Raw genomic sequence first — 16,293 nt, 5'->3', positions numbered from 1 at the left:
TCAGCGAGTAAGGAGGCACAAAATGAAGAGGATGTAGAGCCCGACGTTATTTCAATCAAAATGATCGGGAAGAGGACGATATGGGGGAAGCCATCCAGGACAAGAGTTAGGATGAAGTGAAATCTACCAGTACTACATTGATAGTTCAACTGATAAAAGAAAAATTCCTGATGGACACTTGGAGAGTGTACGCGACATTGAATATGCCTATACTGAAAACATCTAAGAGAGAAATATTGTTGTGTCAGATTTCTCATTCGACTTTATGATTTCGCTCAATTGCGCTCCATTTTTAGCAGGCATATTTTTGTATTCATATGAAGCAGAATTTATTCCTAATCTTATATATGAGAAGAAGAATACACTTGCTATGGCATTCAGCTCGACATTTAGATATATGGACGACGTATTATTTAACAATAGTTTTTTCCATTCATATGGCGACACGATATATCCCAGTGAGCTTCATATGAAAGATACCACATTATATATTAAGTCATTATTTACACACAGAATTTCCGGATTACGACAAGGAGCACACGGCGGTTGTGACCGGTCAGCAGGGGATGTTCACTCCTCCATGGCACCTGAACACACCTCTGATTTTTTAGAGGTTTGTGTTTGCTCTGCTCCTGATTTGTATTGTTAAGGTAGAACCTATGTCGGAAAAGTTTTTGTCGCAAGATTTTTAAACTTATCAAAATGATAAATAAGCACTCGTTTATCATTCAGTTAAAATGTATGGTACGTTTCCTTGTTATTGAATGTAGAGCAGTCTGTGCAACTTGGAATATAATTTGACACTGCTACATATTTTCAGCCATTTTTAGGGTTACTGGTCATGAAGAGAATATGGAAATTCACAAAAATACTTCCTCAAACATAATCGTTTAAAGACTTTATTAACTGAACCATGTTAAGCAATTTTATTCAAGAATAAATTCTTTATAATTCAACTGACCTAAACGATTAAGTCTACATTTCAAAGAATAAAGGCAAATACGCTCAATATTTTTTTAGTCAATTTACCACGTTAATTTTTAAGTATTTTTCAAAAGTCTTTGTCAGAATGTTTTCAATCTTTAATATGTTGAAGAACATTTCCGAATAATAACAGAAAGTGATTAAAATATATACCTTTCCCCGCAAATTAATGAGAAACATACTATTTATCAATACCTTTTTTGTTGACGTTTTTGCACTTAAACAGGATTTAAGTTTAGGGTAACTTTCAGATTTACATGTGGATATTTATCCAAAAATGTTTTTTTTTAATTAAAAAGATAATATTTGAGGGAAACATTATTATATTCACCAACCATTCTGAATATAATTAACAAATAATTACGAAAAGGAATGCACGTCATTTCATCATTGACATTACAAAATTTACACACTCTTTGACTCGGACGCATTTCATCAAAATATTGTACTATTTAGGTTTCTTAGGATTTTTTATTCCTTCAAAATAGTTTCATGCCATTCACATTACCACAGTTGTGTAACTTCATTACATGAGACAGTCTTGGATTAAAATCGTAAAGCACGAGAAAAAGTGACATTAAATTAATTATGACGTCATAATGGATCTAGCACCAAACTCATTTACTCGATATGGCGTCAAAGGACTTAGGTTCTACGTTAAAATGGACTTTTGAGCTTGAATACTGTTCGTTGTCGCAATATATTTCATTCCTTGATGAAGACGCAAGTTCCCGAACAATGCAGGGAAGTTGCAAAATGCAAGTTCCCGAACAATGCAGGAAAGCTGCAAAATGTAGACGAACAATGTAATAATCCGTAAATAATTATGTAACTGTGGATAGTCATTTATAATTTTATTTCTTTGTCATTTCCAGTGGCGGATTTAAGGGGGGGGGGTGCACCCGGCGTGCGCCCCCTTAAACTGTCAAAGTTAGCGTAAATCATAGTTTCGTCGAGAAAGTGTAAACGTGTCTACTCGGTAGACTCCATTTTTACCCTACAAATCCTCTGGAATCCAGGAGCTTCCGGAAGCTTCGCCCCCTGAGCCCCAACCAAGGCTTCGCCCTGGACCCACTGGGGGGGGGGGGGGCTCAAGGCGGCCCCCAGACCCCCTACCTACTTATTGCACCACCCTAACTTCAGTTCCTGGATCCGCGCGTCTGGTCTCAATATTATTTCATTATACATGTACACATGTACTGATTGTACACCATTTAATGTTTTAAGACGCGATTCTTTAATAATATTTTTTTTAATGTTTTGATTCTTTTTCTTTCCCAGTATATTTTCAGTATAATGCAGTATAGTATGACTCTATATAGAGTTGGGGAATTTTTGCATTTCCCATGCATATATAGTTTTTATGCCCCCGTAATCGAAGATTCGGGGGCATATAATTTTTGCCCTGTCCGTTCGTCTGGCTGTCTGTCTGTTTGTCTGCAAAAACTTTAACCTTGCCCATAATTTTGATTGGTTGGACCTATGGGTTTCATATTTCACATGTGTATTCCTTGTGACAAGACCGTACCATTATATTTGACCTTGATCTTGGAGTTTGACCCACTTTTGCAAAAATTTTTGAGACCTTAACCTTGGCCGTAACTTTTGAACACTTGGAGCCTGGGCTTTCAAACTTCACAAGTGTATATCTTGTGAAAAGGCCTTCCCTTGGATACCAACATCTTTGACCCTTTGACCTTGACCATGGAGTTTGACCTACTGATGAATAAACTTTAACCTTGACTGTAACTTTTGAACAATTTGAGCTAGGTCTTTCATACTTCACATGTGTACTCCTTATGACAAGACCTTTCTTTGGGTACCATCATATTTGACCTTGACCTTGGAGTTTGACCTACTTCAATTTTTAAAATTTTTAACCTTGGTCTTAACTTTTGAACAGTTAGTGCTAGGGTTTTCATACTTCACACATGCATGAGAAGACCTTGTCCCTTTGACCTTGACCTTGGATTTTGACCTACTTTTGAAAAACTTTAATCTGGCCATAACTTTTGAACAGTTGATGTAAGGGCTTTCATTCTTCACATATGCATTTCTTGTGACAAGACCTTCCTTTAAATACCAACAACTCTAACCATTTCACCTTGACCTTGAAATATGACCTACTTTTGAGAAACTTTAACCTTGGCCATAACTTTTGAACAGGTGGTGTTAGGGCTTTCATACTTTACATGTTTATTCCTTGTGACAAGACCTACCTTTGGATACAAACAATTATGGCATTGTCCTTGACCTTGGAGTTTAACTTTTAAAAATTTTTAACGTTGGCCATAACATTTGAACGCTTGGTTCTAGGGCTTTCATATTTCACGATCATGTGTATCACTTGTGACAAGAACTACTCTTGGGCACCATTTGACCGTGACTTTGCTGTTTTAATTACTTTAAAAAAAACTTTAACCTTCGCCATAACTTTTAAACCGGGTTGTACTAGGGCTTTCATATTTCACAGGTATATTCCTCAAAACAAGACCTTTCTTAAGGTACCAACATTTTTGATTTCTTTACCTGGAGTTTGACTTGCATTTAAGAAACTTTAACCTTCGCCATAAGCTGCCATACGGGGGCATCAGTGTTTCACAAACACATCTTGTTTTAATCTTGTTTACCAGGTATTCATTTTGATTCAGTGTAAACCAAGCATTTTTGATTGTACTGTACAGAAATGTTCTTAATGCACGAATCTCTCTAAAAGGAATGTACACAGTGTTCATATTTTAATTTACATCAATTGCTGTTCACTGTTGAATGTATTATGGATATTCTGAAATTCATGATTTTTTTTTCTTGAAACTTATCTGTCTCTTGTTCTTTTCAGTTACTTTGCATCCAGAGTTGTATGGCTAAAGATGGAAGCTAAAGAGAGTGGAGGAACAGGGACTTGTTTAATACAGTACACTAGTTTACTACGATACAATAACACAAGGTATCCATCTTTTTCGAGTCCAAAGATGTAAGTTACCGCATCGTCCGCAGTTTGCCATTATTAAAAAAAGCATGCAGTGGTTAGCGGAAACCCCCTATTGTAACTCATCTGGCACTGAAAAACTAGCGCTTGCGTGTGTGAGCCAGTGAGTGCGTGCGTAACGGAAGTTATGCAAGTAATAATTATTATTGGGATAGACCTTTTTTTAGCGCAGGGAAGCTCTACATTGCAGTGCCTTTGTTTATCATGTACCACTGATTGGCAAAAAACGACCAAAAACTTATTCGTATATTAAAACGTGTACAGTTTGATTAAATTCAAAACAAATTGTTCTTTAACAGAATCGAATATTTCTGTTAATTCCCATGCAAAATGAAGTTTGAAAAACTTGTAGATGACATATGGAAATAAGGAACAGTTATCAAGCACAAAGGTCCATTGAAACAATACAAGTTGGAAGCAGAGCAAACTTGGACCTGTAAAAAAGATCAGGTGGGATCAGAGGCCATAGAGGAGAAAGCATTCCCTGTCGACCTGTCACACCCGCCATGGCTCCTTGTCATGATCGGGTAAACGGATACCCTGTAGACAATTCAGTGTGTAAATTATGGTCTAACAATTGAATGAAAAAACGTCAGTCAGCATTCGACTAAATGATAGGTTGTATTTGCTGACAAGGTCATTGTATCGACCATAGAATTTGCGAAATGTTAACTTTAAACGAAACTGTTGATATCATTGTTTGATCAACTTGTTCGTCAATAGCTTGTCTCGTTTAAGAAATTGTTCGTACGTAGAGCATGCTATTGCGTATCGAATCAACTGGAACATAGACTCCATACACAGGTAATAAGGTTACATGTATATTCTTACATAAATAAGGGAAGTTGACGACAGAAAAGTTGAAGTCATAAAAATTTAGTTGTTATTTACCATTAACGTTTTTTCTCTATTTGAACATCCAAATATGAAACGGATGTGACAGACTCTGTAGTATCCTGTATTTCGATTTCAAAGTATGCAGCGAAGTTGCGAAGGATTACGTGAATCACAAACTAGCCAGCATCTCAGCACAGTTTGGCTGTGCAACATCACGTACTGATTTTTATCATCTACAAGATCTACAAGTCAAATGCTGACTGACGTTTTTCATACTTATTGTTAGGCCATTATTTATACACTGAACTGTCTTCGGATTTTTCCGTTTTTTTCCCCGATCATGACAAGGAGCACACGGCGGGTGTGACTGGTCGGCAGGGGATGCTCACTTCTCCATGGCAGCTGATCCCACCTCTGAATGTTGAGGTTTGTGTTTGCTGTGCTCTAAACTTGTATCGTTTCATTGGACTTTCGAGATTGAATACTGTTCGTGATCTTCATATTTCATTTATGTAACAACCGATCTTATATAACATACATATTATTATTATTTAACGAAACCTGCATTTGGCATTTTTGTTCCCAAAGGACTCAATTTAATTATATTTCAAATATTTCCGTGAGATATAATAATGCATTGACCTTCAATTCAACACTAAAATAACAGCTCTTTAAAGTATGACTACCTATAAATAGATAAAAACTACTCAGGTATGAAAACCTACTGCGCATGCCTCAGGTAAACCCCATCTGCTCGATAATCGATGACTTTCAATTCAGCTCGCCAAGTGAGTACACGTGTTTTCGTGTTCGAATGGCCAATGCCCAACTTCGTTCGCCGGGTCCTGGACAGGCAACGCCGGCACGTCATGAAAGTAATGAAGAACAGGAAAGCTCACCCGCAGAGGCGGAGGAGAGTGATAACAATAAGGTAGATGAGTCGGAGGACTCTCAAGTAGAACATGTCTCTGTAGCGGACAAAACAGAGGATGATTATCGGCGGCAGTGGTGTCGGAGCAAATTCGAAATGCAAAAAGTAAGTCTGGCGACGTTTCTAATAGAACACAGGCGAGCTAAAAAAAAAACGTAAAAAGAGCAGGTCCTCAAATGAATCAAGTTCCAGCTCCTCTAGTTCTAGTTCCTCTAATTCCTCAAGCTCGTCAAGCTCTAGTTCCGAGTCTGATTCAGATTCTGATTTGTTTTTGTGTTCCGCTGATAGCACAAAATTTAAACCAAAAATTTCTAAAAAGATACTTAATTTTGTTACTAAGTACGCAACTAAAGGAATCGATAAAAAGAACAGACAAAATGTTTTCCAAAGATTTGTCCTATACCTAATTCAAAAAAGCTTCAGGGTTTGTCTTTGGATAGATTTTTCAAGAAAATTTATTTCAAGGGGAAAAAATGGAATGGCAAATTAGAGAAAAATAAAATCAATACACAGATGAGAATTCTAGATGCTTTAGGGCCACTTTCCGTTTTATGGAGCGAGGCAGAACGAATAGGCAAAACGGGCAAGGGTATGGACCCTTCTGATGTAATTCAGTTTGTCCAAAGAGCAATTATGTTTGTAGGAAATTCTCATTTCCTTTACAATACTGATAGGCGTAAAGCAGTTTTAGCTAAAACAATGCCAGAGTCAGTAGATGTACTTTCCGATAAGAGGTACAAAAATCACTGGGAAAGTGTAAAAATGATTTATTTGGAAAACACTTTCTCAAACAATTAGCTAAAGATAACAAAGATAACAGAGAATTAAAACAGCTTTTGTCTAATGGTAATGAGAAGAAAGTTTGGTCTCAGACAAGACAATTTTCTGATAGAAACCGCCAGTTTTTTCTTCAGAGGCCCTCATCAAGCCTTCAGTATGGGGGTCGTAGACAGACAGACAGGAGGCAGTTCACTCAGAATCAGAGATTCGCACAGTACCCACAGTACAGGGGTCAGGGAGCGAATCAGAAATTTACAGCGCCTCCCAAGAAACCAAACACTCAATGAGTCAGGCGAGTCACAGACAGAAAGTTATCAGACATCGATCGGAATCTGTCAAAATTTCTGTTCCCGAATGCTGTAGTTATCCCTCAGTCAGTGCCTGTAGGGGGGCGTGTGAAATATTTCATTCAGAACTGGAAAGTAATTACACGGGATCCTTGGATCCTACAGTCGATCGAAGAAATAAAACTTCCTCTATTATCAAATCCTTATCAGAAACAAATGCCTGTTCCATCCAAATTCAAAACAGCGGAACAGTTATTGATAGATTCCGAAATAGAAAAATTAGTGTCAAAACATGCGGTACGGGAGACAACTCCCACACGCGATTCATTTTACAGCAACGTTTTCTTGGTACCCAAGAAAGGGGGCGAGATAAGACCTGTAATAAATCTAAGAAATCTGAAAAGTTTTCTCCCTTACGAACACTTCAAAATGGAGGGGGTACAGTTGCTGAGAGATCTCATGGAGGAGGGAGATTGGTTAGTAAAACTAGATCTAAAGGATGCGTATTTGACGATAAACATGGCAGAGGAATTCCGAAAATTTCTGAAATTTTTTTGGAAAAACAAAATAATGGAGTTTACATCCCTTCCATTCGGGATTGCAATAGCACCGCGAGTGTTTACAAAGATAATAAAAATTCCAATAGCAATTTTACGTCGTTTGGGCATACGTCTGGTGATTTACCTAGACGACATTCTGATTATGAACCAATCTCTCTCAGGCATTCAATCAGATCTATCAACAGCTTTTTACCTCTTAGAAAACCTAGGGTTTTTAATCAATCAGAAAAAAATCTGTTCTAGTCCCTTCGCATGTAACAGAATTTCTGGGATTCACTGTAAACTCGGAAACAATGACCCTCTCTCTCCCAAAAGAAAAGGTACTAAAGATAAAACAGAACTGCTTAGATCTTGTGAGTCGTCAGTCTGTCTCAGCTCGAGATCCAGCCCAATTAATAGGGCGTCTAACTGCTACAAATCAAGCGGTTCTACCCTCTCCTCTCCATTACAGAAGTCTACAGTTACTAAAAACAAGAGCCTTACATGCGGGAGGGAGTTATGTGCAATTAGACGAGGATTCGAAACAGGAACTAATATGGTGGTCGACAAAAATAAGTGTATGGAATGGGAGAGCTTTAGTCCGCCCCCAGCCAAACATCATCGTCAAATCAGATGCAAGTCTGTTAGGATGGGGTGCAATTTGTCAGAATGCAAAAATCATAAAAAAGCACGTACTACTGCAGTCGGACAACAAAGTGACGATAGCTTATATAAACAACATGGGGGGAACAAAATCAAAGAAGTTGATAGAACTTGCAAGTCAGATTTGGCAATGTTGTTTGGAAAGGGACATAACTCTAACAGGGGAATATTTACTTGAATTTAGAGGCAGACTTGGAGAGTCGTCATTTCGAGGACACGAGTTCCTGGAAATTAGATCCACAGATATTCAGTCATCTAATGAAGATAATGGGCCCTTGTTCAGTAGATCTTTTTGCAGACAGGACAAATCCCCAGCTGAACACTTATTTCAGCTGGAGGGTAGACCCTCATGCACAGGCATCAGATGCGATGCTACAGACATGGAGGGACATTCTAGGTTACGCTTTTCCCCCGTTTTGCATGATAATGCCTTGTCTAGCGAAAGTGAGGGAGGAGAGGTGCCAAGTTGTGATCGTAACACCGACATGGCAAACGCAACCTTGGTATCCTCTCCTCCTTCAGATGTCGATAGACTTTCCAGTACTGATACCCATGGGCTCGAGAACCTTAACGTCTCCCCAGGGGGAAGTTCACCCTTTGATCGCCAACAGCACATTACAACTAGCAGGGTGGAAGGTATCAGGAGATATTACACGTCAGAAGGTTTTTCAAACCAAGTTAAAGAACTACTCTTGCACGCATGGAGACCAGGTACAAAATCTGCTTACGACAGTGCCTGGTCGAAATGGAATAGCTGGTGTTTGGAACGATCAATTGATCCCTTTTCAGCCCCTTTGGCCTCTGTTCTAGATTTTTTTTAGCTTGGATGTTTTATCAGGGCTATAAATACCGAACAATTAATGTTCATAGGTCGGCAATTTCCTCAGTGTTACCGCAGTTGAATGGAGTTTCTGTCGGACAGGTCCCTGTTGTGAAACAACTTTTTAAGGAATATTAATTAAAGATCCTCCACAACCTAAATATGTTTTTTCCTGGGATATTAATGTTGTTCTTAAACATTTGTCTGATTTTCCTTGTGATAACGACCTTTCGATTTTACAACTGAGCAAAAAAATTACCATTTTACTTGCTCTAGGAACTCCTAAAAGGGTTTCGGAAATTGCTCGATTCGATCGCCGATTTATGGAAAGAAAGGGTGATAGTATTTTTTTTCATTTACCAGGTCTATCAAAATCTCACATGAACAATGCATGTAGATCTGTTCAGTACGATAAAATTGATAATGAAAGACTCTGCGTGGTACATTGTTGCTCTGTTTACGAGAAACGAACTGAATCATTTAGATCGCAGCTCAAAACTGAACCCGATCCGTTGCTCCGCGCAACCAAAAAACCCCATAATGGGGTTTCTGCACAAACGATTAGCAACTGGATAAAGTCTGTTATGTTAGATGCAGGCATCGATACATCAAAATTTCAGGCGCATTCGTGCAGAATGGTCTCAAGTAGAGCGCATAATACCGGAATACCTTTAGAGGAAATTCTGTCAAAAGCAGATTGGTCAAATGCTCGAACATTTAGAACTTTTATTTAAGTAATACTTCGTCTGATATGTCTTATACACGTAATATTTTGAATTTGGTGAGTTTTATTTTCGGCTTTAAACATGCATTATAATATCTCACGGAAATATTTGAAATATAATTGAAGATTTTATGAGGGCGCGAAGCGCCCGAAATGAAATATAAATTATATGATAATATTGAAGTGAGATATAATAATGCATTTCCCTCCCACCCTTACCCGTTTATTGGGTCAGTGGGAGATGTTTATTCATTTTTTCTATTACTTGATACCTGATAGCATTACCTAATATTTGAATTATTTTTATCGTATATGTTGTAGGGGGATAATCCTGTACCATAAAACGCCACGACGCCACGATGCCTTCCGGATTTTAACTGCATGGTGGTTTTTTAAGTGTACTAAAAATGATGGACATAATTGCTTTACAATTCCGATCTTCATGTTTAATAATTCGATGATTACTGTGTTAAATAGAATTATCTTTGTTGTGTATTTATTATAAATTCTGTCAAAATAACATTTGAAGTTTTCTTTGCTTTGTTTTGGCTCGCATATTGAAAGTCATCGATTATCGAGCAGATGGGGTTTACCTGAGGCATGCGCAGTAGGTTTTCATACCTGAGTAGTTTTTATCTATTTATAGGTAGTCATACTTTAAAGAGCTGTTATTTTAGTGTTGAATTGAAGGTCAATGCATTATTATATCTCACTTCAATATTATCATATAATTTATATTTCATTTCGGGCGCTTCGCGCCCTCATAAAATCTTCAATTCTAAGAACTTTTAACATAAGAATAAAACATTTTTTATTCAAAGCAAGAATTTTCATTTTATGAACTATTTTGAAACATTATGTAGAACTGACATTTGTTTAAGGCTGTGGCATAAAAAAGGAGAAGCATACGTTAGTTAATATTGGAAATAACCATTAAACGTTTCCGAAAGACACATTAAGTTTTCATACACATTTCTCAAAATCGTAGTCCTCGCATGTGGTTAAAATGGTAATTGGATTGTTAATCTCTATTATCTTGCACATGCACACGTGCATTTCCAACCGTTCCAACAACAGCAGTCTATCAGGCCAGCCATTTCCTGTAAATGTCCTGTAAATGAAATAATAAGAGTATTATATATCATGTATCTGTGAGAAAATCTGTCATGCAACGAATTTTTACATTCAACATTTATTTTGCTTATAAAGTGTGTGAAAAGCTACGGCATTCAAAACACAACACGGACGTGGAGGTCAAAAGGTCAATGAATGTGCAAAGTTTTAAATTAATTTGCACAATCAATTATTTGACCTTGCTACTATTTTGTCATTTTTCTGGCATAAAATATTGAATAAGCTAGAAAATTATTTTTAAGTCTTAAACTTTTACCGAATTTAACCAGAAAGATCAAAGTTGTCATATATATTCAAAAAGAAAATCAAAAGTGGGGGTCTATGATGTAAATTTTCAGCTATCACTAAATAAGTGTTAATTTATAAGTTAAAATTGGGCCTAATTTTTCCTGGAATTTCAGAATATATTTGCTATATTTATCAATAAAGTGATAGAATTCATAAAATGTAATTTAATAAATTTTTCAGGACCAGCGTAAAACATTTCACTACACAAAATAACTCATTGAGCAGCTTGCATAGGAATCCAAACCTAACAGTACGGTAAATACTTCGAAAGAGAAAAATTGATCATTTCCTTCTAAAAAACTTTCCGCCACAAAAGATAGTTTCTCACTTAATGCTTTTTGTTTGGACTTAAATCTTGAGTATTTATTTGAATGTACAGTGTAGCTTAACTTGCATTGAAGAATCCAAATTTAATGTAACAACCTAAGTATGATGTAATATTCTAGAAATAAAGGTCCAGACAAAAATTAGGTCAAAAGCTCAGGATTGAACCGCTTTAAGGAGATATTCTTGTCAGGTTTCAAGATCAAGTTGCTATTGTAAACAGATTTAAGCGAAGAATCATTTAAACGGTTCTTTCTGTCTTATTCGACGGTCAATACTTTTTGTTTCTGTTCCCTTTTGTATCTCTATATGACTTGATTCATTCAAAAAATAAAAAATTAAATGGCGATAAGGAAACACGACATAATACCTTAAAGATTTAAGAAAATTATAGAGGAAAAAATCTGAATTGGAAGTCTTATGATATAAACAGTATGTGGTATAATGTTTTTACGCAAAAGAATAACATGATAAAATTTTAAGTAGTACACTGAAGAAGTACATTGTAGGTAGCTTATTAATGAAAACATAATTTTTTATCCAAAAAAGATAATGACCTTGCTCTGGCCTTGCAACAAAAACAAGGGCCTTAGTTGTCACCTGAGTATAATACAATAAAAAGGTTCATAAAAGTATACATAATATGAAAATAGCTGCTGAATCCATGTTACCTAAGAACAAGAGAAAGAAGATGGTTTGGGATCAACTATATATTGTTTTGTACTCATCAACAAATCTTACATTTGCCACTATCATCATGCAACTTAGAAATAAATATCAGTGTTTATGCACTTTTGTTTAACCCATTTCATTCCCCCTCACGTTGCCTTCTCTTGGTTTTTGAGGAACATTTGATGCATACAAAGATAAAATATCTTTATATTTTTGTCTCATTTTTATTTATTAATTATTCAATGCTACGTGACCACTAAAAACAATGAAAGTATTTTTGTATGATATGTTATTAAAAAAAACAACGTATAGTTCTCTTATTTTATTGACCTTTCAATGACATTGTTTAGAAGTGATTACATATCATAGATGAATAGCAAACGTACCGGTAATTAATTTTTCTCAGCAGAATTCAAATTAATAGAGCCCTGCCCAGCTGACACCAGAACAATTGACCAAATTGTCCAGAATTTCCAAAATAGGGTAAAAATACTCATGCTTATTACAAGATTATTATACCCCTGCTTAAAAAAGTGGGAGGGTATATAGTGATCGGGGTGTCCGTCCGTCCGTCTGTCTGTCCGTCCGTCCGTCTGTTAAGCTTTGGAGTACCTATCTCTTATCCGCAACTCCTCTTAAACCACAGAATGAAATTTAATGAGACTTTCACAGAATCTTTGTTACATAGTGCCATTGTGTACCTCTTATTTTACTTTTTGATATGACACTTATTTCGGGTCTCCCAGGGCATACATGGATTTTGCCATTATAATCATATGGGCGGCAGGGGGTATCATTTAGTGAGCTCAGTGCTCACAGTACCTCTGGTTAGAACTCTGTTTTTCAAGGAGATTTTGACAGAAATATGCGTTTTCACTATAGATTCAACACAGTTCCACCTAACACCAAAATCCCTGGACTACGGGACAGGAAATTCACATTTTTGGAAAAGGCACACTTGCTCATCATTGCTATGTAATTAGTTTATCTGCTTAATACATAGGAGCAAAGCAGATTTTCAAAGAATTAATGCATTTTCACTTCATAATCAATAAAGACCCACCCTAACACAAGAGCCCCAAAGCAAGGGGTCGAAAAACTTACAATTTTGGAAGAAACACCCTTGCACACAATTGTGGAAGAAGCAGACTTGTACATGAGTAATAAAAATTACTAAAAGCCCAGGGACAGAGAAGAAAAAAAAATTTCCGTTTACGTTCAACAGAGCACCTGCCCAACACCAAACCCCTAAAACAGGGGTTATAAATTAAATAATCTTGCAAGAGGCATGCTTTTTTATCATAGCCATGCAAAAAGTTAGTCTATTAATTATCAAATGGCCGAGAAGATATTTTAAAGGCATTTTTCCATCTGATTTATATTGTCAGTCTTAACACCAGAACCTCTTACCCGTGGGGCCAAGAAATTCACAATTTGGCACCATTGCCAAACATAACCATGCACTAAATTATTTGCCAAATACCCAAAAGCAGAGGTTTACAAAGATTTAATGCATTTTTACTATATTATTAATAGAACCCCGGCCCTTGGGCCATGAAATTCACATTTATTGAAGAGACAACCTTGCTCATCATAACCATGCACTAAGTTTGTCTTCTTACTTCCCAGAGGCAGAGAAGGAATTTTTTAAAAGATGTAATGCAGTATATGTTTAATAGAGAGTTTTTGCCTTAACACACAGAAGAGGAGAAGGCACTCTTGTTTGTTTAATGCCCAGGAGCCCACCACACCCCTGACAAGAACCCCAGGGACCATTAAATTCAATTTTTTCTCTTCATTCATAAATGCTATCTGCAAGAATTGGTTGATTCTGGTTCAGCAGTTTCAGAGAACCTTAAAATGTTCAAATATTTACGCACAACAAAGGACAAAAACAGATGGCAATAGGTCATCTGAATGACTCGTGACCTATTTAAACTGACAAATTTAATTTGATACCATCTCTAATTGATATCGTTCTCTTCAATTTGTGGAAATCTCAGTTATTTTTAAGTACAATAAATATGAGAATAATTCATCTTAACAGCAAAATAAAAAATGCAAATGACCTACACTGTAGTTTCTAGCCGTTATTATATTTTGACCAATATGGATTACAAAATAAGGCAACTACCCGAACTCGACCAAAAGGCCATGTGATATAATAGTCAAGACTACAAATTATAAACACATTTTAGTTACGCAAAAATGATCTCTTATATAATCAGATTGCTAGTTCTTCGGTTTAACGAAGTTTAAACAAATAGCATTAAATGATTATTTAATTGTTCGTTTATTTTACGCAAATGAGACGTTACCAAACTTCAAACTGAGACATTTAACCGGCTCGGTACTCCGGGCTATTGAGCAGTGGGTTCTTTATCATGTAACGTGGCTACCGCGAACGGTGCTATAAATTGCATATGAAAGATAAGTATGTTGTTCTTGTTGAAAATGCACATAAATCATGTAGGGATGGAAAACTGCAAATGCACACAAGGTTTTTCCATTTCAAGTAATGCAGTTTCATCATACATTAGTTCTGGTTAGAAAAAAAGGTTAGATTAACATTACCTGCTTGCACCATTGCCAATAAGGCGACGATTATCACCAAAATAAGTAGGAATGCCAATAACTTCATAGTCGTGCTGCTTTGCTTACGTACAGTTAGATTTAGTGCCGTGGTCCCTTAAATATATATACTGTTTACCTGACGCATGAAAAGTGCAACCTTATTTACATTTTAAATTAGCTGTAGATGTTTGTGATTACATAAGTTTTGCACAATTAGCATTGAAAGTCGGTGTCAAACAAGAAAACAGAAAAAAAAAAGAAACAAAAAGGATGAAATAACTCACGTGCATGTTTCATGCATGATTAAATTCAGGAGTTTTTCCAAATATTTTTTTTAAGAAATAAAAATTGCGTCAGGAAATACATATTTTAATAAATTTTACTCTGAAGAGATAAGGGTGGCACGAGAGGGAAATATTTACTATGTAAATTTATGAACGTGTAATTTTCTCGTAGAATAAACAAAACTATTAGTAACTAGCATCCATTATTTTTTTATTTACAAAATGCATCATTACACAAGTTAGCAACAGTGCTTTTCAATTCTCAATGGCTTTATGTAATGAATATTATATAAATATACATAGACTTTTGATGAGGTCAATCCCTATATATATATATATATATATATATATATATATATATATATATATATATATATATATATATATATATATACATATATATATAGACTTATGAGAAAACATATCGACAAAACGAGAAATGCGAAGTCCATATTCTTTCCTTAAGGTCAATATAACAAAGGAATTGTACTGAATTAAAAGGATATATTTATTTTATTATTTATTTTCATACGTAAACTTGGTTTCTTCGTAAACGGAACAAATCTATTAAAAAAAAAGTAGCATTCTTTTAATATACAAATAGTAAGTAGTTAATACTTTTAAATATTGTCCAAGGCTTTATGTTTAAATATTGTACATGGATTTATGAAATAAATATTTTTTTTTACATTTATACATAAATAAAGAGAGTGGAAAATGTAAATATTTTGTATCATGTATCAATGAATCGCTTCGAGAAAGAAATATTTTAAAAATAATGACAATGTATAACACAAGCTAAGTACGGTTTGTTTACCGAAAGTATAACTTATTGACGTGCTATTATTATTTAATTCTAAACACCTTTTTTAGCATGTTTTCGAATTACGTCTTATTTTTTTTCAGTACATTTAATTAATGCGTGTTCCACGGCTAGTTGTCATTTCAAAATATGTAACATCCTGTTTACAAGCATATTTCAAAATTTGGTTTTCCCTGGCCGTTTTAGAAAATAATCCGACTTGAAGCATTTGTAAGAATATGAAAAAATTCCCACAAAGCAAAGGAAATTCCTAGTTTAAAAAAATGTGATTTGTAGGCGCAGTTTTAATTTTTATAAATAAAATATGTGGAGATAACGAATAGTATTCAAGCTCAAAAGTCCATTCAACATTACAAAATAGTATAGCAAACACGGACCTCCAAGACATCAGAGGTAGGATCAGGTGCCATGGAGGAATGATCATCCCCTCCCGATCGGTCACACCCGCCTTGTGCTCCTTGTCATGATCGGGAAATAACGGACAAACGTCGACAAATCAGTATGTAAATAATGGCCTAACAATTAGTATGAAAAAAGTCAGTCAGCATTTGACTTAATGAAAGATGGTGTTTGCTGACAAGGTCATTGTATCGACCATAGAACTTGCGAAATGATGACTTTAAACGAGACTGCTGATATT

At 35.7% G+C, this 16,293-nt stretch overlaps 1 long non-coding RNA gene and 1 pseudogene across 1 annotated transcript; one reads left to right on the top strand and one right to left on the bottom strand.

Moving 5' to 3' along the window:
- The first annotated feature begins 5,554 nt into the window (after nt 1–5,554).
- On the top strand, nt 5,555–6,808 carry LOC133198930 (pre-mRNA-splicing factor CWC22 homolog; annotated as a pseudogene).
- Nucleotides 6,809–10,348: 3,540 nt separating this feature from the next.
- On the bottom strand, nt 10,349–14,648 carry LOC133198932 (uncharacterized). Its single transcript, XR_009722673.1, has 2 exons — nt 14,547–14,648; nt 10,349–10,665 (listed from the first exon to the last, which is right to left on the bottom strand). It is a non-coding gene; the product is annotated as an uncharacterized LOC133198932 (long non-coding RNA).
- Nucleotides 14,649–16,293: the final 1,645 nt, after the last annotated feature.

The sequence above is a fragment of the Saccostrea echinata genome, unplaced genomic scaffold, assembly GCF_033153115.1.
Source record: "Saccostrea echinata isolate AGI-Se365-2 ecotype Australia unplaced genomic scaffold, CSIRO_AGI_Sech_v1 ptg000033l, whole genome shotgun sequence".
Classification (NCBI taxonomy): Eukaryota; Metazoa; Mollusca; class Bivalvia; order Ostreida; family Ostreidae; genus Saccostrea; species Saccostrea echinata.
The sequence above is the reverse complement of the archived record's forward strand: the minus strand, read 5'-3'. Positions and strand labels throughout refer to the sequence as shown.